The 27662-nt window shown below is 46.3% G+C and overlaps 1 long non-coding RNA gene across 1 annotated transcript; it reads right to left on the bottom strand.

Moving 5' to 3' along the window:
* Positions 1-17051: 17051 nt before the first annotated feature.
* On the bottom strand, positions 17052-21318 carry LOC111817942. Its single transcript, XR_002822033.1, has 3 exons — positions 21289-21318; positions 21077-21182; positions 17052-17125 (listed from the first exon to the last, which is right to left on the bottom strand). It is a non-coding gene; the product is annotated as an uncharacterized LOC111817942 (long non-coding RNA).
* Positions 21319-27662: the final 6344 nt, after the last annotated feature.

The raw sequence follows: 27662 nt of genomic DNA on the forward strand, positions 1-27662 counted from the left end.
CAAAGATCCGTGCTGTGGGCCCCTTTCACACCGCCTAAGTCTGGATCTCTAGAGTGGGAATCTGGCAGCGAGTACATATTACCAGTTCCCCCGTGACTTAGGGGCATCGTGGGGTACAGACAGGGGCCAGCGAGGTGGATTCACCTGTTCATCTCTGTGGTTCCAGGTAGATACTTAGTACGCGAAAGGGAACCGCATCTGACTAAGTGACAGCCACGGGATGGTGCGGCTAACGCGCCGACTTTGACAGGCAGCCGCCTTCACAGATGAAGCTACAGCACCAGTTCAAGCTACCTGCGTTTCTCAATGGGATACCAGAAGCCAAATTTAAAGACAAGCAAACATCCAACAGAAACTATGCGTAGTTTCATGTAGGTTTCATTGTTGGGTACATGCATAGAGAAAACTATAAAATATATTCATCCTAGTGAAGTTTTCAATCTGAACATGACCGCAGATGCAGTAACCAGCCAAGAAGAAGGTGAATACTCCAGAATGTCCCTTCATGCCCCTTGTGAGTGTTGGCACCCTGATATCTAACATGATACATCTGTTTTACTGGTGGTTGTTGTTTAGGTATATTTTCTCTATCTGCCTGCCTACAGTGTCTATCTATATATCAATCTGCATATCATTGTACATTGTACCTAGCTTGTTTTCACTACTGTATAATATTCCATACTATGACTATAGCAGATTTTGCTTGTCCACACCTTTTTCAACTTGAGGCCATTATAAATAGTACTTCTATGAAGTGTCTTACATATGTCTCTTGGTACATACATGTAGACCTTTCTGCTTGGTATGTAAGAAAGTGTAGGGTCATAAGGTATCCATGTATCTGTCCAGTTTGAATAAATACTGACCCAGCTTCTCATGTATCCTTGCACTCATGCCATTTTATAGTGTCCTCCACCCTGAGGGAGGGCTTGGTCATGTGACTCACCCTGGCCAATGAGGCAGGAGAAATGACTCTAGCTATAGCTTTATTAGTTTGCGGCCCTTAGGGGAAGAATTTAACGAATTAGCATTCCAATTTCCTTACATATAAGAAGGGGACAGTCACACCCGTGTGGAGGGTTGTTGGGAGAATAAGAAAAGGGTGCATGAACAGTAGCACCTGCCGTTATCGGTAGCCATGCTGCCAAAGAGGAATTGCCTTTATTTAATTTCAATAAAAGCACAGTTGCTATCTTTAACTTAATTAGCAAGTTTGTATATAAGTTGACTGTTGTGATGAAAATCTTAATTCTGTGTCTTCTGCTTCATTCCGAAGGATGTTATTTTGTAAGAAAGCCTAGAAATAGAGAAGTTAAAATCAGTTTATTCTCCATTATCCTCAATATCAAAAGTTTGTCCTAAAGCTTCGTAGAGTGCGGGAAAAACAGAGCTGCAGTGCGACCGCCACAGTGGTACCGTCCGTGGTGACGTAGGAAGTCTGAAGTCATTAAAGTTGTACCAAGAGACTAACTCAGAACCCTCCTGATTTCCTGGCCAATCATCGAAAGGAGTTCCGTCTTCCTCCTTTCGTTGGTTTCCTTCTAGCAATCACGGCCACCTGACCTGGCGCCCTGCCCTCGTATTCACGGTCTGTTCCCGGTCGCTGGCACGCAGTCCCACGGAAGCCAGAGCTCTAGCTCAGCATCTGTGCCCAGTGCCCAGAAGAGCGGCTGGCACAAGGTGTGCAGTAAATATCGTCAAACGAACAGAGCGAGGAGAAAAATAAGAACCACATAACCTGTGTCCCACGCAAGTAGTCATGACATTCAAGTAGGTTGGGGCTGTATTTAATTTGACATAGAATTCACTAATGTAATTCTGAATGCAATATGACTGTCAATTCCTAACCCCAATTATTGTAGAGGTCTAGTAATAACATTACCACAACAAATATGAGCCCTGTTAATAATCAACACATTTTTCTTAAGTGCGCCTTTAGGAACTGAGACAAGGAAATGGACATTTCCCACATACACATGCTGTCATTGTTTTTTGTTGAGACAATTACTTAATAAACATAGTTACTACAGAAGAAAATGATCGAGAAAGCTGTTGTTCTTTTCCTTAAATAAAAAGCAGGCATGGAAATCCTGTTTTCGCAAATACTGAGTTTTACATGTTGACTATTAGAAAGTTGTTCAACTCTCCCTGCACCAAAATAGATTGTTAATTAAGATAGACTGAAACCAGGAAATGTGGGACTCAGTGCTTCAATTTCCTCGCTGACAGTCATTTCCTACAGGAATCCCACGTCTGCCCACCAGCTGGTAACGAAATCACCAACGCAGGCGGCGCTGACTCCGGATTCCAATTACCTATCAGGTGGGTTGTGGGTTTTTTGAATACTCATGGTAGAGCCAGATCAGCTGAGAAATCTAGGTAAGTGCCTTCTAGCCTGCCGTCTCTGCCCTGCTCCAGCGGGTGGGCGAGCTCCTCTGAGGCAAGGACCGGCCCACGAGAAACCCGACTTCTGCACTGCGCTCAGCCGCTAATCAGCGCGTGACCTCAGGTCCACCTCTTGTGCCCTGACAGCTTGTGTACGTGAGGGGAATAGCACTGGAGTTTTACCCAATCACCTTGTTTTTAAAGTGGAAGGAACAGTCAAACAGAATGCAGCTATTTTTGTAGATGGGGCGGCGCCAGCGGTTACCAATAATCTTGTCGTCGCCTTCAGGGTGGATAACTTGCCCAGTAACCCTAAGGACAGGGTCGTCTCTGAGCCCCACTTCAGCCAAAACAATGTGCTGGGTGTGACGTAGGTAACAAACAATTCAGAGAAATCAACATCTTTTGCAGTGTTACAAGGACTTGTGGATAATTGTGTCTCATAGATCTAAAATGCACTAGCATTTTAAAATTCCTAGAGTGGATATTTCCTTGGAAGATAGAAACTAATACGATAATGATATTTTTTTTAAAGAGAATACCAAAGATTGAGAATAAAAAAGCTGAATCTAGGGTGGGGAGCTGGGAGGGTGGAACTCAAGTGTTACAGACTGAATGCTTTGTGTCCCATGAGATGCACGTGTTGAAATCCTGACTCCCCAAAGATAGTTCTAGCAGGGGGAGACTTGGAGACGGTCGGAGTATGAGCGAGCCGGAGGCCTGTCCTGCCTCTTCACACCATGAGGACGCATTGAAAGTGCCTTCAGCAAAGATGTGCATTCTCATGAGACACGGGATCTGCTGGTGCCCAGAAGTTGGACATTCCAGCCTCCAAATTGGTGAGAAATGCATTCATGTTGCTCAAAATTTTCTATTGTTAGTAATATTTTTAGGGGCCAGGGACATGGCTCAGTGGAATAAGTGCTTCCCTGGCAAGTGCAAGGGCCTGAGTTCAATCCCTGGTTCTGCCAAAATAATAATAATAAAAATAATAATAACAATAATATTTTTGTTGTAGCAGCCCAAATGGGCTATAGCAAAAACATATATCCTTTCTTTATCCCAGTGTTCCCCTGCCTGGACCACTCAAGCAGATGGTGAAGAACATCTCTAAGGGTTGTGAAGCTGAAGTGTGGCTTAAACCTCTCTGAACTTGGCAGGCAAAGTTTGGTCCCACGAGGCCTACATCCCCAGTGAAGGGCCAACTTGATTTTGTGCAAACAGATTGCAGCCTAACCTAAGAGGATACCCTTGTAGCCAAACAGCTGAGTCTGAGCCAATCAGAGAAGGTGAACCTCCAGCCAAACACAGAGGTTTTAAGATGCCAAACCATGGCCACGCAAGGCAATGCCAAATGCATACAATCGTATTGTTTCTGTGTATCACCTCCTTTTCTCTAAGCTTTGACTTGAAGCTTAAACTCCCCCCTCTCCCCCTCCGCAGGCTCAAATACTGCCGTGGCACCTTTGAGAAGGGGCGGACCCTTCATGAAGCGAAGCCAATGGAAGGAAGGAATTGGGAGGCTGTGGGCGTGCGCTTGTCCTCGGTTTTTACTTTGTTAGTCCGTGTTTGCAGCACATAGTGCTTAAGTTCCTGGGGGCGTTGCCTGTGCACACACATCTCAATTCGTCTTCCACCTCCTTCCCCTCCCGTCTCTTGCTTTCTTTCCCTTTTGTGAAAGATCTACCTCCCTTTTTCTTAGTATCTGTCTTCTATTCTACTTCTTATTTATAGTTTGGGTCTCTCATATAAGAGAAACCTTGTGACATTTAAGCTTTGTGAGCCTGAACTTTTTCACTTCATGTTATCATCTCAGAGTACATCCGCTTTGATTCTTCCTTATGGCAGAGTAGCCCTCCCTTGTGTATAAATGCCATGCTTTCTCCCTCCATTCATCTGTTGATGGCATCCAGGCTGCTTCCTGGACTTAGATATGATGAATCATGCTGCTGTACCCATGGTGTAGGGGTGTGCTCTTGAAGGGTATATTCGGGTCTCTCTATCTCTATGTCTCTCCCTCTCCCTTTACTTCCCACCTTCCAGGAGGTAAGTAACTCTGCTCTACCATGAGTGGCCTGCTGTGGTGTTCTGCCGGGGCCCGTGGCTAAAGCCATGGGACCAGTGTGGATGACTAGAAATTCTGAACCCCTGACCCAAAGTATACTTTTCCTCCTCCTAAGCTGGCTTACCCAGGTATTTTGTCTCTGTGATGGAAGCTGAGAAGCGTAAGTGTAAGTATAATCAGCACATGAGATGGGTTTGGGCCCTCAGAACCGTCTTTGGCCAGGAATGCTGCCCAGTTCTAGAAACTTCTTTCTTAAATACACTTTGTTAAATGTAATGGATCTCAGTTTTTCTTTTAAATGTAAGTAATATTTATATGTTTTTTTTCTTCTTTGACAATCAAAAGAAATAAAGCAGTCTACTTATTTCCTGAATTGTGCAAGGACATATTGTATTTTGGAGATCTTAAATCAAACTGAAAGAAAAGTCCAAAGTCTCATTGCAGAAGAACCTGGCTTCTACAGACTGCAGTGCCCCTGCTGTGTGGGCCCGCCTCACTCTCTGCTGCCCCTGACAACCTTCCCTGGAATGAATTACTGGACAGTCTCGGACTTCTGAGCAAAGGAACTACTTAGACTGGACAATAGGAAAGAATGTAACAGTGGAGCGTTCTACTCTCGAATACAGTACATTTATCAAGAACTACAATTAAGTTACAAATCTTCATCAGTAGATCATTTCATGACTTCAAGTGCACACAACCTGTTTCCTGTGACCGAAGAGAAGGGTCCAACGCCCCTACTAGTCTGACCAGAAGTTCACATGTACAGAAGCTACCTCACTGTGGCTAAGAGGTAAAATCCACGAGGTGTGACCTGTCCCTCTTGAAACTTCTGAGTAGCCTGGAATTATGGATGTGTCCTCCTTTTGATTAGAGAACAGCCAGGTGTAGTGGCACATGCCTGTGGTCTCAGCACTTGATCAGAGAGCAGCGCCACAATCGACATCATAGTGGTTTCATTTACCTTTAAATAAATTCTCAAGTGCCAGCCAGTGTTTTACATAATAGACAAAGGTGTTTTGCTGCTGAAAGGGACTTGAGAATTCTTTATCCCAGATGAATATAAAAATGGCTAGCACTTATGTGTTACTGTTTCCCTTCACATAGTTTCCTTGTACACGTGCTGCCTACCCTTGCTGCATGCTGCTAAATTCCAGCAGATGACAAATGCATGGGACTTGGCAAACACACTCGTAGAAACTCACGAAGAGTTGCCACACTCAATTCCTGTGCACTTTAAGGTCCATGTTAGTTAGTAACTTGCCAGTGGGGTCGTATTCCTTGGAATCATTCTTCCTGTCATGTCTTGGATGGAAACCTGCCAGAATCCTGGGGTTTTTTGCATCAAGCACAGCATACTCTGTAAAGAGCATCACAGTTTCCAGAATCTTCTTCACTTAGATTTCGAGAATCAGCATTTGAGAGATAACCCGCTTCAATTTCAAATGGAATGATGAGGAGAGAAATTGAAACGTAGCGACAGATGTGGTTAGCAAGGCAAAACGTTTTGAAACAGAAATGGTGCTTTTCCGCTAATGGAGACCCAGCTGGTGAAGTAGCAGTCAGCAGCTCTCCCAGCCAAGGAGAGCGCCCTCTAAAGGAGACGGTTGTGTCCTACATCAAAAGAACATCTCGTAAGCAGCAGGTGACAGACGGATGCTTGAATCCTGATCAGAGACGGTGCGCAGAGTGGCACAGACGCTACCGCAGTGCAGTGCCCACCCTGAACTCTTTGCACCTGGTCCTTCTGAAAGTCTCGGGACTGTGATTATTTGTCCTTCGAGTTGCGTTTATTGGGGTCTTCTCTTCCCTGCTACCCTCAACACCGCGTTTCTTGAAATAGCTTCCAATAAACACTGCACACAAATCCTTGCCTCAGTCTCTGCTTTCGAGAAATTTAAAGTAAGATACTGGCATATCTAACAAGTATGTCATTGATCCCTGGAGTGGTCCAAAGAAAAATAATAACAAGTGTGCGCTTATTAAAATAATACCAGGCATCTTCCCTGAGCGCTTCCTGTATGCCAGACGTTGCACTGGGAAAGGGTGAGGACACGGTCTAATCTCCGTGTAATGATGTGGATTAGGAAACTGTGTTCCCACTTTACCGTGAGTACAAGGAAAGGCCCGGAACTTAGATCTCTTGCTGACACTGACCCACAAATGACAGGGCTGGGATTCTGGGCGTGCTTTATCAGCTCTTGCAAAACTGTGCCTTACTCATTCATAGCTGTATTCTAATTACAATGATAATTTAAATAAAGCGCAGCGATCAACTCATAAGATCAACTAACTCATCTTTGCAATAAGTACTGAAGTAAAAAAGGAAAACAAATTCCTGCAGGGCCACTCCCACCCTCTAGGAAAAACACTCTCCTTGATGTGTCTTTTCAATTTCTTTAAAAAAATAATAATAAAATCAAGAAATTTGTAATTTACAATTTAAAAGAAGAAAAACTCAAAATTAGGCTGATAGCTCAGCAGACTAAAGTGCCTGCTTAGGTAGAATATAGCAGCCGGGTCTGATCCCCAGCCTGCCGTGCTGGCCCCGCCCTCGGGGCACGCTGAGACAGTAACAGAGACTGGGCTTGGTGGCACATGCCTGTAATCCCAGTGCTTGGGAGGCTGAAAACAGGAGAATCACAAGTCCAATCTACGTAGTGAGACCCTGTAGACCCTGTCCTAAATACAAAAAAAAAAAAAGAGGCTGGTACATTTTGTTTCCATTCCAGTCATCTCAATTCTTTACTGAACTAATCTTGGATTATGAGGATTTGTCATTATTAAATCGGGGGGGGGAGTAGTTTTAATATTTTTTATTTTTAGTTGACCTATACTAATTGCACATACTTGTGAGGTGTTTGTATTTGGAACATTCAGAATCCCCTCTAGGAGTTACATTGAAATACACAAAGAATTGGTGGCCAGATCTGGAATGGGGGCCAGGGATCCAAGACACTTCTGGGGCTCCCTCGTGTCCCTACTGCCTGCTCATGCAGCACATGCGTCCTGTGGCCCGGGATTGACCCAGGTGAACCCAGAAGGACAGACATGTCCCCCGCGGCCGAGTAACCCAGCCGTGGGAGCAGGTTCACGGGGGCTTTGCGCGCCCTGTACAAGGGTGGCTGCAGTGAGCTCGCAGGTTGCTAAAAGTCTCTAGGGGCCCACCTCTCATTTTTTCACTCTTTCTTACTGCACAAGGAAGACAGAAATCATTTTTTGGTTTGCAATTTTACAGAATAAAGTATGGCAGCCCCTCATCGCCCACCCCTCCACCTTTTCCATTCCCTTCCCTGGAAGCTACCACTGTCACAAGCTTGATGTGCATCATCCGAGTCCCTTTCTTGTGCAAGAGACCTCTGTCTCTTGCTGGTGCGATAGCTTGGGGCCCTGGGGAGCACCCGCCAGGGTCCAGAGCTTGCTAGCTTTGTCTCTTCCACAGTTGGAAAAAATGGAGCCTGGAGCAAAAGAGAAAGTGAGTCACTAATTGGATTTATGGCCATTACTCCCAGCACAACCCTCTGCCCTCGGTAATCTCCGTCCCGGTTCAGATAGAATCTCTCCCCACAAAGCAGCCAGAAGACTCGGAGAGGAGAAAGCTGGTCCATCTCCTACTCACCCAATAAAAAGTCAGATTGTTATTAAACTGTCCCTGAAGCTACCGTGATTTACATTCACACTAATGGCTCTCTTTGTAACGCAGCCCCTTTCCTGGGGTTGCCCTCCCCTTCCTATTGGTTGCATCTAAAATAAATGTGACACCATCCCTAGTGGCTGAGCTCCCCTCTGAGGCTTTGACTTGCCCCCTGAAGGGACAGCGATGAGCTATTGCCCCTCCAGGAACTTGCACAGGGACAGAGATGCCCAGCGCCACATTACTGGTATAGCAGAGAGGTAGACATAACGCAGATGTCCACCCATGGGAGGACGTGGAAGAGTGACTAAGACACAGCAATCGGAAGTGATGAACTGGGTGGCAAGGTATGATGGGGGTGGGGCAGCAAGAGGGGGAAGGAAGGGCGGAACACCTGTGTAAGACAATGATATATAAAGGATGCGTTTCTACACAAGGATGTGTACTACGCTAGCGTACGCAATGATAGAAGATGAAAGAGAAAAACTATAAACTGAGACAAAAGCCCACCTCTCTGAGGAGCAATGGCTGAAATGATGCTGAAACACACTGCCTTGCTCCTGAGACAGCAAGCCAATAAATGGAGTGGGGGACACAGTCGCCTTGCCTTGCCTTTCTCTTTTCGACTCAATACCATTAGCAATCAGCATTTCTAGGCCACTGTCTCTGCACAGGACACAATCCCAGTTCCGCTCCATGACCTTAAACAAGTCACCACATCTGCCTGAGCCTCAGCTTGTTTTATGGAAATAGTCACAAAAGGAAAGAGCGATGCAGCAGCACGGTGAGCTGCTCAGAGGGTCAGCAGGTTTGCACGACTGGAGCAAGACGGTCCCTGAGGCCTGGAGGACAGGGAGTCAGGCAGGGCTCGTCCTGTCACCTGTGGAGAACACACCGTCAGGCTCAGGTTGGAGCGGTCACAGCTCTGACACTGACTCCTAACTTAGCCTGGGGTGACAGCAGACTGAGACTTGGGTCTGCAGTAACCGCCCCACTATTACTTGTTTGCTAGGTGAGAGAAGGGACGCCTGGCCACCACTGTCACTGTGGCACCTGCAGAATCAGTGTGGCACAACCAGGAGAGGACCTCTTTCCTCCACCCTCTTAGGGCCTGAGGTCCAAGGTCTGAGATGGAGAAGGTCCTCAGGCACCCATGGCTCCGAAGCCTCCTGTGGGGCTGAGTGGAGTTGGCCAGGGCCCACTGCCCTGCACCTTGCTGAGACTACAAGGCTGAGAGAGCCCTGAGACAGCTCCTCCCACGGGCTCCTGGAACCCAGCCGGAGGCCATAGCCCTGCCTCCCACGCAGGAGGCAGGAGGAGGTGGGGTCAGGGCTGAGAGCTGGGGGGTCCCTGGGAGGAGCAGAGGGAGCAGAGATTCCCCTAGGGCCTGCTGGCTGCAGCTGGAGCAAAGTGACCACAGAGCTGTCCCCAGCCTCAGGGCAGGGTGTGAGCCGCTGGGCTTTAGGAATTCTCTTAAGTTCAACTTTAAGTCAAATGCAATCGCTATGGAGAAGGACTGAGAAGGCTGTACAGTGAGAGAATCCAACCACATCACCCTATTTTTCGTTCTTTGTTTTGCTATGTTTTGGTTTGCTTGAAACAAAGGCTGACCTTGAACTCACTATAGCCTTGAACGTGCAGGATCCTCCTGCCTCAGCCCCCCCGAGTGTTGGGATTACTGGTGTGTCACCATGCCCAGCTGTTTTCTTTTCTTAAAAGGACAGCAGTCTCAGCTTTTCAGATGGCCCACAGGAGCCATTGGCACTGGCAGGGTCGCCTGACTCCTTCCCTGTCCCTGCAGCTATCTGTATGCAGAGGGCCTCCCATGACTGAAGCCGATGGCCAGGTCTTCATTTGGCCCGGGCAGGGGCCCCACAGCCACAAGACAGCCACAATGACAGGTGCAGGGCTGACTCGGGAAGAGTGTGCTGTCATCTCGTATGACCTCTTGAGCCCCACCAGAAGGCCTGCACAGGTGTGCGGCACAGTGAGGGTCCCACTGCTTTATCCTCTAAGAACAGCGTCTGGCGACTCGGTGGCAGCCATTCTCTCTGGAGTAAGATGGCATCTCAATGCCTATGTCCATCAACAGAGAAGGGGTTACAGAACATGCGGCATTTACACACAGTGGAGTACCACTCTGCTGTAAAGAAGGATAATATGAGTCATTTGTAGGAAAATGGATGCACCTTCAGGTCATAATGTAAAGTGAAATAAGCCACATGCACAAGCTTAAATATCGCGCTGTTTCTTCTACATGAGAACCCCCAAGTATGAACAATTTAAAGAGCAAAAGAAAGGACAGATGGTAGGAAGTAGGGAGCTAGATCTGTGGAGAAGGGGGAGGAGGCCTTGAGACGGGGGAGGGCAAGGAGAGGAGCGATTCTGTCTGCGTAGCCACTCCCACAGCGGCGGAGTGATGAGAATGTGCTGCCACAGGGACAATGAAGAGGAGGAGGAAGGAGGAGGAGCAACCACACTGGCCGGGAAAGGTCACTCAGGGGCCGGCGACACCCCAGGCCTAGAGCGCAGGGAGCTCAGAGCCATCTCTTTCGCTTAAGTCATCCGGGCCTCTTGGCGGCCACCTTCGTTGTCTCCTGGAAATGTTAGCAGACCATGCAAGGCCTGAGCTGCAGACCATGCCCCTAGGAAGGGAGCCGGAAAGAGGGTTCAGAAAGGAGGCTGGCAGAGGCAAAGCGAGACCCTGGGGAGACTCACAGCACCTGCTTTACCCGCTCGCTGCCTCTGCCACACCACAGGGCACTCGGAACAGGCACAGAGGAAGTCATAGGTGCTTATCCTGGATCCAAGGATGTGTTACCCCGTGGATGCTGCTTCATGCCAACTTGGCAAAATGCCAAGAGGAAAGAACGGGTTGGGCAAAGCCACTGAAGGGGACATTTGTGAGGGCCTAGATGGCCTTGATGGTGCGGAGTTACATAACAATGAAACCAGGCCAGGTGGAGCCTGGTCGGGTCAGCAGAGACTCAAGAAGGACCAGCCACAGGCTTCCGGAGCAAAGAGGTTGAGGGCCTCATCACCCTGCAGCAGCACTGATGTTCTCTGAGTCATAGCCCCCATCCTGAGACAAGCCCACTCTAATGGTGACATCAACTTGGAGGACACACAGTGCAAACTAAGCACCATGCGAGGAAGGTGCAGGCTGAGCATCAGAGACAGCAAGGCCCGGGACCCCTCAGGTGGCTGGACTTTGCCTACACCCGACTCTAATTTCCCTGCCGTGTAAATATCTTGCTTCTGACTCCACCATTAGTGCACACTGTCACTTCAGATTTCTATGTTTGGGGGAATATGATTTTTCTATATTTTCACAAGTGTCTAGAACATGAAAATAAAATGCTAAAATCTTCAGAAACAATACACAAGGCAGAAAGCCAATGGCTTTTTGGAAAGAGTAGTTGAGGGCCATCATTAAACCCTAAAATTTTCCACAAAGTTCACCACAAACAGGACTTGGTGACACACACCTATAGTCCCATCCCTTGAAAGGCTGAGGTAGGAGGATCACTGAGAGTTTCAGGCCAGCCTGAACTGCATAAAGAGACCTTGTCTAAAAAAAAAATAAAATAAAAAAAAAAAGTTCACTAAAACACATGACAATGATCGAGCTATGGATAGACAATTAGAGAGACATACAGGTCAACAATTTCTGACATTGCCAGTTAAGCAGAAGACCCGATACCATTATGGGCTACTGGACTCTTTTAGAATATCTTGCTGAGTTTACACACCTATAATATTCAAATAACGGAACTTAACAAAAAAAGGGGATACAGGTGAATGTCCATTTTGTATCTGTGTATTCAAAGTCATTAGGATAGATATATAGTTACATTCTCTTAATGAATAGAGGGATTTGTTCTAATGGTGTTTGTAAATAGGATATCATGCCTGCATCTGGTACAGCAATTAATCACTAAGAAGAATGTATGCAGTGTGTTAATTATTGAAACTATCCTACCGATTTGATTTGAAACTGTCTCATTGGTATTTGTTTATCAATAAAATTATGGCAAAAAAAGAGAGATATACAGCACGCCCAGAAGCATTCTCGATTGTGTGTAGTTATTTAGAATATGTGGAGAAAATTGACACTCAAGTCAGCGGTAAAGGCTCACTCGATAAATGGAGGTGAGTGCCCCTTCCAGGGATACCTTACAGTGTAGTGTAATGATACATCTTTCCTACCCCGTAGCAAAATTATTTCCAAACAGACCAATAATCTGTAAGAAATCCTTTCAAATCACTGAACTACATTATAAGTCAGGTGATGGCTTGCGTACAACCTGAGAGCAGAAAAGAATCACGAGGAAAGAAATCTCAAAGGATGCTGCTGCTCGGCTTCACCCACAGAGAAGAAATAGCGGTGTCTCTGCCTCACGTGGACTAGGGACAAAGGGCGGGGCGACTTTGGAAGGAGTGCTGGAGTGTGTGTGTGTGAGTGTGTGTGTGTGTGTGTGTTTCATTTTGACAATGTCATGTATTACTGGTGTGATTTTTTCAAATGCTATTTCACCCAGTGAAGGCCTAAGAACTCAGCTTTCAAAGCATTTTTCCTTTGAGCTCAAAAACAGAAACTGCAGTGGGTAGGGCTTCGGCCAGCGCTCCTCCGCCTAGGTGAAGGTGCCACGCTTCAGAATGCCCTGGTGAAGTAAACGAGCCCACCATCCTGTCTCCCTGCGCTCAGGACGCCGCCGGGTCCATGTGGAATCATGGCTTCTGCAGCTTGTGAGACACAGGGCTGCTCAGCACCCCAGACGCCCTGCTCGACGTGACCCTGGTCACCACAGCTGCCACTCGTGCACCTGCAGTCCCTGAGCCCAGAGAGGACACTAGAAGCACGGGAAGTGCTCTCAGGAGTCAGGTCATTCTTATAGGACTTTCCTTCCGTACCCATATGTTAGAAAGATGCACAGGCGCGGCCTGCTGCTGCCGATGGTGGGCTGTGCTGCCCACCCCACCCATGCGTTACACACAGAGTCCCCAACTGGACACCATTAGGAGGAGCTGGACGACTTGGAGGGGTAGGGCCTGGTGGGACATAAGGGCCCTGCCCTAGCTCCCTCTCTCCCTCTCTCCCTCTCCCTCTCTTTTCTGATCATCCAGTGAATGGCTTCTCTCACCACGCACTCCTACCCCCATGTGCTGCCTCATCCCCAATCTAGTGCACTGGTGCCCATCTGTCATGGTCCCAAATCTCTAAAACTGTCAATCAAAATAAACCTTGCCTCCGTTTAAGTCAATTATCTCAGGCCTTTTGTTATAGTCACAGAAAACTAATAGATACACATCTCCAACTTTACCTAGATGATACACCATGAGCACACAAAATGTTAAATGTTAAAGAATTTAAATTCATGCAGGAGGTGATGGGTCCCTTAGCTCAGGGGTTAGAGCACTGGTATTGTAAGGCCATACAAGGCCAGCAAGATAGCTCAGTGGACTAAGTGCCTGTTTAGGCAAGTAGAGGGAACCAGGGTTCAATCCCCAGCACCACATGCCATGTGCCCCACCCCCAGGTGCACTGAGCCAGCCACTGAGACTGGGCATGTTGGCACACACCTGTAATCCCAGCCCTGGGGAGGCTGGAAACAAGAGGATCACCAAGAGTCTGGGCTGCATAGTGAGACCCTGTGCCAAATACATTTTTTAAAAAAATCCATATACAGAAAATGGTGTGTTTCTCTAAGTTAGGAAGTCTGGAGCCATAACTCTTTATGCTAGAATTACACAGAAATCAAACCTTAATTGCTCAGTCCCATAATCTGCTGTCATCTTTCCTCCAAAGACCTACATGTGCATTTATATAACCAAAGGACTATGGATTGGTTTTGTCAAACCAAAGGAAAACAGGCCCTGTAGCGCCGTGCGTGATACAAGACGATTCTCTCCCAAGCTTCTAGCATGGTAGATGCTCCAGAAAAAGGAGCAAGCAGAACAAAGAAGATCGAGTTCAAAGGAGGCAGGCTCCCTTCTCTTAGGAAGCCAAAAAATGTTTACTTTTGTTTGGCATTATTTTCGGAAAGGTTCCTTTTAATACTGTAGTGACTGAACACTGGAAATATCTAAAGGCCGAATCTCGGAGATTAATTAAACATACTACAGTCTAGACATACAGAGCAACTCAAACAACATTGCAGTGGTCAACTTGATGTATCACTCGGTCTCTCAGTTCCAAGCAACATAAAACACTGAGACTGCTCCAGAGCAAGGGCTGTTCACACTGCACACCTCAGGAAGTCAGAGGCAGGAGAAGTTTCGCGGCTGGCAGGTTCTCAGCCCCCACAAAGTTGCTGGGAGCTCGCTCTTCCCAGCCCCCTCACCACTCTGAGGGTCCTTGGTGCTCACACACGCTTCTCCTTCTGTTTCAAGATGGGACAGGGATCAGTGCACCGCAGCCACAGCCAGCGGTGTCCAGAGGCCTAAGAGACTGCTCCTTCAGACCTCTGTCCCAAGATCGGGCTCCCACAGACGTCCCATGACTTTTCAGAGGAGACTCAGTGCCTGCCCTGAACTCCTCACCGGAAAGGCCAAGAGGATGGGCACCGTTGGGTTGTGCCAAGCGGGATGAAGCCCTATGACCATGGATCTATGGCCCACTCTGGTGCTGGGGAGGAAGTCTCTGAACCAAAGTAATAAAGGTTATCAGATGCATTGATCAGGACCAACGTGGGTGAGTCTGCAGTCATGAGCATCCCCAAAGCTCCCAGGGCTTCAAATAACAAAACCCCATTTACTTCCCATGCTACAGCTCTGTCACCTCACAAGGGCCTCTTCACATCGTGGTTTCCTGATACTTGCCCTGTGGGTGAGCTCCAACCCTCCCAGCACCCCTCACTCACCAGAAGAAGCGCAGAGCTCAGAGCACAGGACAGCGTCAGGTGGGCAGGACGCTATGCATCACGGGCACATTCAGCCACAGACCACAGCCAGGCCCAGCCCGATGGGCCAGGCAGGGCCACCTGTGCCTGGGAGCAAGCAGAAGCACAAATGGAATGCTTGGCAATGCATGTGATTCTGGGTAAGAGAAAGGAGAACAGTTGTAAAATGCCACTCTGTGCAAAAGGCATGCGACAAAAGCAATCCACTTTCTTACCCCAAGTATGAATGGCCAGCTGAGGCTCATCATGAGATAGAAATGAAGCCTCCCTCCCGTGCCCTGGCAGACGGCTAGCGGCAGCCCAGTCTCCACTCACGTATCAGTGGCACCTGTGACAGCCAGCTACGGTATGACAACCAGAAATGTCCCCACTTGCTGCCAAATGTCCCCAGAGCAGTGAAATCCCCTCCTCCGAGAACCACCACACACAGGGCTCTTATCCCTGTGAAGATGGACAGCGTGAAAGCCAGTGTCCCTGGTCACATGGCCAGGAGAGGCACCTGCCCGAAAGAGGAGCCAATCGGCAGGCAAGAGACAAGAGAGGAAAACCTTCTGCTTTATTGCTTCAGTGGACTTGACTTGGGTTTTCTGTGAGTAGAAGAAGGCCTTGTAACGGAGGAACACACGGAGAAATGTGTGTGATGCTAAACATACGCGTATATATGGCCACAGACACGCTCCAGAGGCAGCTTGAGGCCACTGGTGGCCCATACGCTTCCCACCAACCTCCCCGCCTGCCCTCCCACCCGTGGCCAACAACACCACTTCTCTAATTGCACTGTATCACTTCCACAAAGTAGAAAGAAGAACAATAATGTGAATTCCATCTTTAGTGTTGGGCTTCCCAACTGGCTTGACAATTTTATTCCTGATCAGTGATGTCAGGTGTTCCCTCTCCACCAAGGTGCTTCGTGGACTGGATTTAATTCCGTGAGTCAGATGAAACAAATCCAGGCCTTCCCGAAATGAACTTTCTCAGCATGACAACAGTGATGTACACGGTTACCGTTTCCTGTGTGCAGAGGTCTTCTCCCGCCCCTGGGGAGCATTCATTAAGGGCCACAGCCTCATTAGCTTCTATGCCAAAGAAAATGTGGGGGTGGAAAGCAGCCGTGAAAATTTAGCGAAGCTGATACTTAGGCAAGGCAGGAAATTGCACCTCAGCACGGGTCGCGCCTAAGCCTCCGGCTCCGCAGTTGTGTGCTGATCCTCAGACTCACGAGGGCCGTGTGGTACCTGCAGCGCGGTGTGAAAACCGGAACCCTGAGGCCTCCGGGTCCACAGGACTGTGCTCCCTCAGAAGGTTTGGGAACAGTCACTGGGCACTTCCTCCATTCCGGGGACCATCAGCCAGCTTCCTGGCCTTCTCTGTGTCTCCCTCTGTCTGTCAAAGGGACACTTGTTGGACTTCGCACCGCCTGGGTCACCCAGCACAGTCTTAACCCCAGATTCTTCACTCAATGACCTCCACTAAGACGGTTTGGTCAAACTGAGTCACACTTCTAGGTTCTGAGCCAGCATCTTTTTAAGGAACCGTTCAACCCACTGCAGCACTTAACTGCTGACTTCCAGGTTGACGCTAATATTTCTTTGTCACCTTTGGCGGCATCCTCACGACAGCACATAGCACTTCAGCTGTCAGTCACAACATCATGTCCCTTACTTACACTGTCGCCTTCAACTTCCCTAAAACATAGAAATTTAGCACCTAACTTTTCAATGAATAGGCACTTAATGTTCTGTCCTCCTCACTTATGAAAACATTCTTTGGAAAACTTTAGAACAACGTTAACCAATGAGAGGAAGTAACCCCTGTGATGCGCTGTGGTGAGGCGCTAGAGCAGGCAGCCTGCGCTCTACAGGGTCGCTGCTCTGCCTCTACCCACTCACCTCTAGCCTCAGATTTGCTTCACTCCCCAGTGGTGACACGGACGGACGTGTGCGCCTTGCAGGCCACAGCCCGACCCAGGCACAGCCAGCCAGCACCGCGGGCACGGCCAGCAGGGACAGCGGCAGCAAACGCCACCCTCAACGCAGAGGAAGTAGCTGTTCTGGGCTGCGCGGGTCCCTTGCCCTGGGTTGTCATCGTGGCCTCTGCACTGACACAAGGATGGTGTCCATTATGTTCCACCTAGAAATACTGGGAAAGGAGAACGAGGTTGATTTTAGCCCCTGTTTCCAAACGATTTGCACAGTGAAGTGAAAATTTCAATTATTACTATACAGCTTCAGGAGTACTTCTTTTTCCATTGAAAGTTTTACCAAATATTTAGCTTCACTGGATGTGATTAGTAATTAAAATATTTCATTTAGGGCTGGCCAAATAGTTCACCAGACTAAAGCTCCTGCTTAGGCAGAGCGCAGCGGCCAGGGTTCAATACCCAGCATGCCCTGCCTGCAGTGCTCCCCTGGGAACACTGAGACTGAGATTGAGACTCCCGGCGTGGTTGCACACACCTGTGACTCCAGCACTTGGGAGGCTGAAAACAGGAGACTCATTATGAGTGTGAGCTGTGTAGTGAGACCCTGTAGACCTTGTACTAAATACATTTAATTTTTTTTTTTCATTTAAAAGTTTAAAACCAAGGCTAGGTGCACTTGCCTAGGATGTGTGGTTCAATTCCCAGCACAACTAAATAAATATAAATAAATTAACCAATATATAGATAGATTTAAAGATAAGGAGAATTACGGACTTGATGTAAAAAAGGCAAGATGACAGATTGAAATTAGGACTTATCTGTGTCTTTGGACCTATGGTATGTCTCTAATACACAGCAATGAAGACTAATTTTTATCCAATATTTTATCCCCCTGAATGTTTTCTTCTGTCATCTCAGCTCTGCTCTTGAGCCTTTCTAATTTTGTCATTCTATTTTCCAATTCTGCATTTTGATTTAATTCATTGTTATAATTACTGTCTAACTGAAGTTCGATATTCACTGACTCATACTGATCATATATACTTTTTTTTAATTGCCTTGAAATCTGTGTTCTAAATCCAACAATAGGGCTGAGGAAATTGCTCGGCAGTCTAAGCACCTGCCTGGCAAGTAGTTCAATCCCTTGTACCACATGCTGTGCCAGCCCTACATCCCTAGGTGCTCCATGCCAGCCCCAAATCCAGGCATGGTGGTGTGTGCCTGTAATCCCACTTCTGGGGAGACTGAGACAGGAGGATTGTTATGAGTCTGAACTGTGTATCAAGACCCTGCATCAAAAGAATGAAAAAAAAAAAAAAAAACCTTAAAAAAAATCTAACAGCAGAGTAATAACACTAACAGACAGTGTCTCATCACTGCTTCTTCTCTGATACAGTAGTCATACTTTCTTGTTTCTTTGGAGGGTTCATAATTATTTTGCTAAAAAGGGACATTTTGGATAATATAGTGTAGCAACACCCAGTCCTGGCTTTGCTGTCCCGCAGGCTGTCGCTCTTGTCACTGCAGGAATTGCTGTCTGCTTGCTTGTTACCTTGATGGCTTACCTGGACTTTATCTGTGAAGGCCGCCTCGCTGGGCATCGTCCTTTCCTGCTCTCTCCTGGCTCCCCGTGGTCACCCTGTGTCCGCAGTGTCCAGGAAGCCAGTGCCTGGAGAGCTGGGCTCTACCCCCCTGAGGCAGTGAACCATGGGTCCCTGCCAGTGGCAGTACACGTGGGTGGCAGAGGAGATGAGACGCAGAGCCACTTGGAGACTTCTGGAATGCAGCCTGCCGCCCTGGACTGTGCTGCTCCTCCAGGTGAGGCCCCAGCAGGGCCTTCTCCTGCACTGTCCTGTCTCGATGGGCATTCACCAACCTCAGCCATGACAGAAGAGCTGCCAGCCCCTCCGAGGGACCTCCCGGGAATGGGACTGGGCTGGGGGAGGAGAAGGCCCCGGCGGGCCTGCACCCTCGGGCTCAGCTTCCTACCTGCATTGAGCAGCTGATCCAGGACAAATGCTTCTCAGATTCAGTCTGTTTCTAAGGTGCCCGATGGTTCTTTTCCTCAGCTTGGCCTTGCTCAGAGTTATTTTATAAGGATACAACCAGTCGTTCCGCACTCAGCCACAGCCAGACGTGAGCTGCTAACTTACCTTTGCAAGCTACATGAAGAACCCACTAAGCCTTAACTTCTTAATTACATCCCCATGATTCTTACTTTAATATCATCTGTCCATAGGCTTGTGAGTCTTGCATGCTATCGTTCTTATTGTTCCCACTTAAATCACTGCCTTACGTCGTCACTGCAACGCATTGGCGAAGCTCACGGCCCGCCATCACACTCACATTCCACGGACGACAGTGTGCTTTTAAAAGTCGACAAACACACGATCCTTCCAAATTCATCTGTCAGTTTGGAAACCGACATCGTTCCCTTCAGGGTGCTCACAGAACTCCTCGTGAGCTTTATGAAATAAATATCCTTGTCGTCATCTCCGTGGCCTCTTGGAGATTCACCGAGAGTAATCTTTTGCAGATTGCAAAGAAATCGTAACATTCAGAGCAGATTCCTGACAGGCCTTAAAACCTGCCACTCGTTGTGCGTGTGAGTAATTGCAATAGTAATAAAGCCCCGTTACAGTATGCAGCTGCGATTTACGCTGGGCTGGAGGCTAGATATCCCATTCCAGTTGGGAACTTTTGTAATGTATACCATCCTTCCTGAACTTCTACAAGCCATCTATTTTATCTACATATATCTGTATCTATTCACCTGTGTGAAAAATTAATTAATTGAAGTCATTTATGCTGATAATCAACACATCGTGGCAACCCAGGAGATAACTGGATACAGGCTCGTATCACGAAACTCAGTGGGATCGTTACAGTCTGGCTGTTAACACTTCAACTTTTCAAGACATACTAATCCTATGTGGGATAAAAATGCTTTAATGCAAAAAGCACCCTAGCGCTGGAATTCCATATTTTCTAAAATGTCGTGAAAGCGTATATTTCCAAAAGTATTAGCCTTCCATTACGCACTTATTATCGAGCATACTACAGTCATTGTGCCTCACGCTCTGTTTTCTACTCTGTTACAGCATAAATCAAATTGATTTGGTGTGGCCTAGTGGTAGCACACAATAATGTGCCAGAAAAACATATTTTAGGAAAGGCAAAAAGAAACATAAAGAGGTGACAGGTTTTCTTCTAAATCCATATACACTAATAAATATATCAATGCTACCTATGGATTTTAGAGAAAAATTTAAAAGGTTTTTTATAAAATTCATTTCTTAGTCCTCAAAACATATTTCATTAAGTGAACAGCTGTTTAAGATTAACCAAGACAGACCCTTACTGTATTTTAATACTTTGATTTCCCCAAATCAGCATGCCACAGGTTTCAATTAGGGTTTTTTAAAAATCAATTACAGAGAAAACTGGGTAGGAATTATGACTGTGGGCAGTTCCCATGAAACTGAAGAAGTGACTTCAAACTCCAGGACAGCTAGCCCACCAGAGGACTACCACAGCAGTGCGAATGGAAGGTCTAGGGTCCAAGCTTGGGGATCAGCTCAAGGGCACTAGGCACAGCTGCCAGGAATGAAGGAAGATGGTGCCAAGGTCAGGACACCAAAATGGCAGAAAGAGAACTGGCTGAGGAAACTGGGTATGCCTCAACATCGAAGACAGTTACAGATTTGGGGGCAATCTTAGAATCTTTGAGGTGTGGTGGAGGTAGGTTCTGCCCCCCTGCCTCACGACCAACCAGACTCTTCCCCCTCCTCCATCTTCCCTGATAACCAAAGAGATTTGCATAGTCAACACAGGACCAAAAAGAAGAGGCGACTCCAGGGCACGGAATCACCATGTGTCTCAACCACCCACAGTATTCCCACCCTCATGCCAGGCCAGCTGTAGTGAAGGAGAAGTCAGGTGAATCAGGGCTTTGGGAAATTTGTTTGTCTACCTTATAAAAAAGAAAGAATCGTTGGGGTGCCCTGTATTCCCTAGTTCTTTTTGCTTCCTACTAAGGACATGGTGACCAGGTAGGCATGGCCAAGAAATGACAGACATGAGCACCAAAGTCAGCACATCAAGAATGAAAAAGCAGAAAGATGAAAAGCACTTGCATCCTTGGGGGCCATGCCAGCTAGACTACCAACCTGCCCCAGTTTTGCTTGCAGCTGTGTCTTCCACCCAACACAGCCAAAACACTCCTGGTAGACACAGTGACCCTGGGGAAGAGGACGCATTTGGTCCTCAGATAATCTAGAAGGAGAAAACGAGACCATGGAGTGACAGGAATGTGAAGAAAGATTTAGGGTCAGTATCCGAAATCATTTCTAATGATGGAATTGCTGGGATAATAGGTCACCTCTGCAGTTTAGGACTCCCCAACCCAGCAGAAGGTAGCCAACCCATGAGTGGACAGCACTGCGGAAGGAATTCCTACATCACTTCTGAGGTTCCAAATTCTCTTCCAGCTTTGGTTACCAAGCTACAGATGTGTACTATTATACATGAAAGCTGACTTCGAGTTGCAGGTGGCAGGTGACTAGTCATTATTCTAGACGGCTAGTGATTGAGTTCTTTGCAGAGACTCAAAAACAACTGGAGTAGAAAGCAGGCAAAGATGGGTGGGATGAGGGATGCAGTGGAGGCCTGCAGTGCTGGACCTTTTCAGATTCCAGAAGGAGAGGTAGTATATGTGTCTATTAACCAACACCCACGCTAAAGTCTGGGCGTCCTTCTGCCATCAGACACACTCATAGATTATTCAGTGCAAATACAGTCATGTTCATCACACTGAGGGAAATAAGAAAAAAGGCTTCAAGCTCAGTAAGGTCAGCCTTTACAGCCAAGTAAGTGATGTAAGTTCAGAGTGTTGTGGATTCCAGGAGTCCACAGAAGGAGCCATGGGTCAGGTCCAGCAGTAGAAAGCCCATCTGTTTGGCTTGGAGAATCAAATCAAGGGAGTTCTCCCAGAAGAAGTCACCCCTTAGCCAGACCTTGAAAAATCAGTAGGATTTCCAATGCCAGAGGAAAAAATACTCATCCCTAAAAGGGAACGAGGCACAAACAAACAGGAGGCATTATCGGCAATCAAAACGGCACTGGCCACAGTCCTAGCAGAGACAGAGCATTGGAAGCCCCACGTTCTGGGGAGCCTCACTCCCCATGTTCTTGGTTGGTGCAAGTCTCAGCACAACTCAGGTCTGTAGCTAGGTTTGCGCCGTCAGTAGGAGCCTATGGATGAGCCGTGGAAGACTCTTCCGGAACTGAACTGTGCTTAGGCCTGGGCTGTCGTGGGCAGGGTTCTCAGCCCAGGCCCTGAGTTCATCTTGGTTGTGACTTCTAGAGCCCAGCCCTGAGTCCACAGATGAGATCATGAGGCTTTCAGGAGTAGAATGTGGAAAGAGAAAAATATAGGTCACCCTTTTCTGTACAACTAACTCATTCTTGGTTAAGAGACTCTGAGTTTGAACAACACTTACATGGATTATTTGGGTGGCTTTCCATGGGTGGCCAGCATTCAAGAGCTGCAAGGCAAGTCAGAAGATCCACACCAACAAGTGAAATTTTCAGTCCCAAGTGGAATGCTCGCGAGCATCCAGATGTCGGGTGTCCTGCGGTCTCGGCCTCGGTGCCGATCACTTGGAATTAGGCTCACGGTATGAGTCAGGGCTTTTATAGCATGTCACTCACAAAAATGTAAAGCTGGATTTAATATTACGAATGATAAAAGCCAAATCCAGATAATAGTCTTTCTAGAAGAAGCAAATAGCCTGAAACAACTTGGCTAATATGTATCTAGTCATAAGGATTATATTACCATCCAGTGGTCTTGACCTTTGACAACAGGGCGCTGCATGGTGCCTCTCCTGGCTCCGGCTTCCCAGAGGATAGGACAAAACTCGTCAACTGCATTCTACTAACGCCCACCTGAGAGCCAGATTGGGGCCACTTCGTCAGTGCCAGCCACGTGTGGGTACAACCACCGAGCACTGCCCTAATCCTGCTGGCGTCATGCAAAGTGTTGATAGGAACTGTTTCAACTCCAGTGGTTACTGAGCATACTCTGTTAGTGACACAACTCGTACCGACAAATGTGGGTGTGTCTGCCTCGAGACGGTATTATCATCTTCAGAAATAATCGTAAACACAAGGTAAGTAAAAAACTTGAAAGAAGAAACAATACACATTAAGTGAAAGCGTCTCTGTAAATCTCATGCATTTGGCATCAATCTGTTTTCAAGATGAGAAGCGGGGACACTGAGCCAATTGAATTAGGAGGGGAAGAAGTTAGAAAATCAAGATCTAATGTGTTATACAATAACCAAGATATTAATAATATCTGGAATAAAATACAAAATTGACATCTGAATAATCTAAAGAGTACAGGGACTTTTCGCCAACTTAAAGAAAACAATGTTCACAGACAGATGCTAGTAAAACGCTCAATACACTGATAAAGTAACTCCAAGGATGACTTGTCGTCTTGTTCTTCCGTTTATCCATTTGTTCCTAAATTAATTTCACAAATATTTATACAGAACCCACTACATGGCAAAGCATATACAGTGTTAAAAATACATGACTACTGCCCTCAAAAAGTTCACCCACTCTAGCAAGAGAGAATCAAATAGAGCTTGCCAGATAGCTCAGTGGCTTAAAGCACCTGCTTAGGCAGACACGGGGGCCAGGGGCTCAACCCCCTGCCTGTTGTGCCAGGCCCAGTCCCTGGGGTGTGCTGAGACAGTGAAAGAGACTAGGTGTGCTGGTGTGCACCTCTCATCCCAGCGCTTGGAAGGCTGAAAAACGGAAGGATCACAAGTCCGATCTGTGTGGTGAGACCCTGTAGACCCTGTGCTAAATGTCCTTAAAAAAGAGAAAGAGAGAAAGAATCAAATAAAGATAAGCAGAGAAAAACATGGTAAATGATGCAATTTAAATAACAGCTTTTCCCATGTGGAAGGAACTCTTTTGCCTACAAGGTTCTTTTTTGTGTCTTTCCCAGTCAATATATCTAAGGCATGTCTCTTGTAAATAGACCATGTTTGGACATATGCTCCAACACAATCCAAAATTTCCCATCTTTTAAATGAAGCATCTTTTTACTGGTACTTAAATTACTTCTTTGTATTTGCTATTATTGTCCTCCTCTATGTTCCTGTCTTACACAAGATAAAATTTCCTTTATCTTCTTTTATTCTTTTCCCCTAACTTGACATTATAAATTATACTTTTATTATTTTAGTAAGTCACAATTTGAAATCCAGCACAGGCTTCACAGTAGCCAAGGCATTCGGTCAGCCTAGACGTTCATCAACAAACAAATGTGCAAAGCAAATGTCTTCTAGAAACACAACAGAGGGCTAAGCTGGAACTCAGGGAGAGCAGGCTTGCCTACCATGCACAAGACCGGGGAGGATGCCCAGTGCAAAACAGAGCAAAGGAACATTCAGCCATAAGAAGAATGAGAACTGGCACGAGAGCTGCATGGATGACTTTGTGCACAATCTAGGTGGCTATATGCTTCCCACCACTCAATGATAGCTTCTGTCTTTCGGAGTCGTCTTTGAGAAGCCTGTTCCTAGCCTAATTAGCACACCCACATATATCATCTTTCTTTCTGCTCTAGGTTCACTACGATTTCAGTTGGTTATCTGGTGACCAGTGATCCACATTTACACATTCTGCTTGGGCTCCAGTCACACACACAGTGTAGATTCATCGTGCACTTACTACACAGCAGCAGGGACCTGGGACCAGCTCACGGGGAAGTGGGCCAAGCCCTGTGTTGATGCATCTTATATTCGGGTTGGCAGAGAGGCAGTTAAGCAGCAGCCCCATGCAGATACATTATGCTCCTAGCAGTGAGTGCTGCAAAGAAAAGCGAGTTAAGATGCAAGGGGCAGTGAGAGCGGGAATCAGTATGCATGAGGCAGCCAGAAAACACTTTATTTTGAGCACAGACAAGCCAGGCAGAGGGACAGCCCTTCCAGGTCACACTCCGTAGCCTCCCTCTTCCAACCAGACTCCCCTCCCAACAGCAGGTGGGCTGTAGCGGGTCCAACACTCTTCCAAAATCCCCGCCTCACAGTGTGTGAGGCTCTTGGGGGAACCTCTCTTCAGGAACTACTTTCAACCAGTGAAGGGTGCAGGTTTCCAAGCCAGCCACCCTGATGCCATGTGCTGTACGACATTTGATAAATACCTGTTTCTGGGCTTTTCTGGAAAATGGAGGCAACAGGACACTTCTCAGAATTGTGGCCAACAAGGTAGTATGTGGAAAGAATTCCCTCAGTATCTGGAACACAGTAAGAGCTAAAAAAGATGGGAGTTGACACCATCCCTGTCATTTGGGGGAGAAACACTCTCCATCTTGCTGTTTTGTTTTCCCCTAGGAGCACATATCATGAGGCTTTTAAAGTCATACTGAAATTTAGAAATCTAACCATATATAGCATTGTAGCAGGACATTTTTTTCTTGTCTCTTGTTTTCATTTATTACCCTTTTTTTTTTTTAAACATTTACTGAGAGACAGTATGGCAGTTAATTGATATATAGCTACTTTCTCTTAATTCAGTGAGAAGAAAGATTTGTACTAATAGTGTTTGGACAAGATATCATGTCTGCATTGTGTACTATGAATAACCACTATGTTTATAATCTTTTTTTTTTTTTTTTTTTTTTTTTTTTTTTGGCGGAACTGGGGATTGAACTCAGGCCCTTGTGCTTGCCAGGGAAGCGCTTATTCCACTGAGCCATCTCTCCGGCCCCATAATAACCACTATGAAGACAACAATATGCAATGTATTAATTATTGAAACTGTCCTGTTAATCGGTTTTGAAACTGTCTCATTGCTATTTGTTTCTCAATAAAATTAATTTAAAAAGTCATACTGAAAAGAGAAATAAAGTCATACTGAAATGAACTTGAAAACAAAATCATTGCGCAATTAAAAGCAGAATTATTTCTGTGCATTCAAAACAAAAATCACCTTAATCTTTATATTCTAAGTTGATATCTTCAGAATTTTACAAATTCTTGTCATAAGGTATGGGAGGTGGATAATAGTTTTTGTTTTGTTTTGTTTTTTGGGTTGTTTTTTTTCTTTTAATGCATTTGGTTGCTACAGGGTCTCATCATGCAGCTTGGACTTGGTGATCCTCCTGCTTCTAGCCTCCCCAGCAGCGGGATTACAGGCATGCACCGCCAGGCCTGGACTCTGGCCAGCTCAGCCCACCCAGGGGCGGGGCTGGCGCAGCATGTGCTTCCAGGGATTGAACCACCATCCCTGCGCTTGCCTAAGCTCCCCTAAGCTGGCACTCTAGTCCACTGAGCTATCTCGCCCGCCCCTGGATAATAGTGTTTGATACAAAGAGACAGGTACAGTACTGGCATTTGAATGACACTCCCAGTTATTTCAAAAACGAAGTTTGTGACCAAGAGAGGAATATATCTGCGCTTTTCCTGGGGTATATTTTACAGAGGTTTTTGGTTTTGTTTGATTTTGTCATGTCCATTTTTTGTTTTTTTTTTTTTTTTTGTTTTTTGGGGGTTTTTTTGTTTGTTTGTTTTCATTAAAAATGACATCTTAGTTTTTATTTTTATTGACATGGAATGTGTTCAGAATATTGTACAGTCAACAAAACCAGAACAGACACATGCACATTGAGGCCACATGTAAGTAAAATTGTATGTCTCCACTCACAATTTTTATGGCAAGAATTTTTTTTAGTTTATTTTTTTTATTGAGAAATAAATATGAATGAGACAGTTTCACAACTGATTAATAGGACAGTTTTGATAGTCAATACACTGTACATTGTTATCTTCTTTTGTCATGTCCATTTTGAGAAGTGGACTCATACCACATGTAATCAAAATATAGTGACTTTAAATTTTTATAGATGTATTATAAAAATAAAAGACATTCCACCACTAAATGCCCTTGCAACACACCCTTCCCCACCTCAAACACACATAGCCCATTGTCCCTGCCACTTTCTGCAGCAGTTCTGAATGTCCACTTTCCTGAGAGTCTTTCCAAGTTGTGACTGATACACGGAGAACGCCGCTGTCAGTCCAACAGAAATGCAGCTTGCATAAACAGGAAGTGTGGGTGCTGTAATTTGCCATGGCATTTGCCAGAGCTGGCAGCATGCAACTTCTACCTCTTCCCCAAGGTCAAAATGATCATGTAAGGTGAATGTTTTGAATCAGTTCAGACTATCGAGGCAGCCACGCCAGTGCCACTAAAGAAGGAAAGAGGACTTCCAGAAGGGTTTCAGGGAGTGGCAAGAATGATGGGACAAGTGTGTTCAATCTGAAGGGGAGGATCTTCCAGGGGATTCATAGAAATGTGCCTTTCACTGTAATAACTTTTTAAGCTAATCTTTCCCCTTATTGTGCAATGACACCTTGTATATGGTGTCCAGCAGGCTGCTCTTCATCTGGTGCCAACTGTAAGGAAATCCCACCCATTGGCCTGGTGCATCTCCCTTTGTTTCTCATCAGCAAACGCATAGTGTATGTCATAAGCTAGCCACTCTGACAACCACTCAATCTTCGTTGTTTTGCTCTGGGACTTTTTTCATTTAGTTTTGCTACTATGAGTAATTCCTCTGTATCTTTTCCAGCTATCATATTCCTGGAAATCTGTCTCATAAACATAAAAACTCCAATTCCTAAAAGGGACTTCTGGATGAGAAAGCATATGAATTTCAAATTTCAATAGAGT

This window comes from Octodon degus, unplaced genomic scaffold, assembly GCF_000260255.1.
Source record: "Octodon degus isolate 3935 unplaced genomic scaffold, OctDeg1.0 scaffold00075, whole genome shotgun sequence".
NCBI lineage: Eukaryota > Metazoa > Chordata > Mammalia > Rodentia > Octodontidae > Octodon > Octodon degus.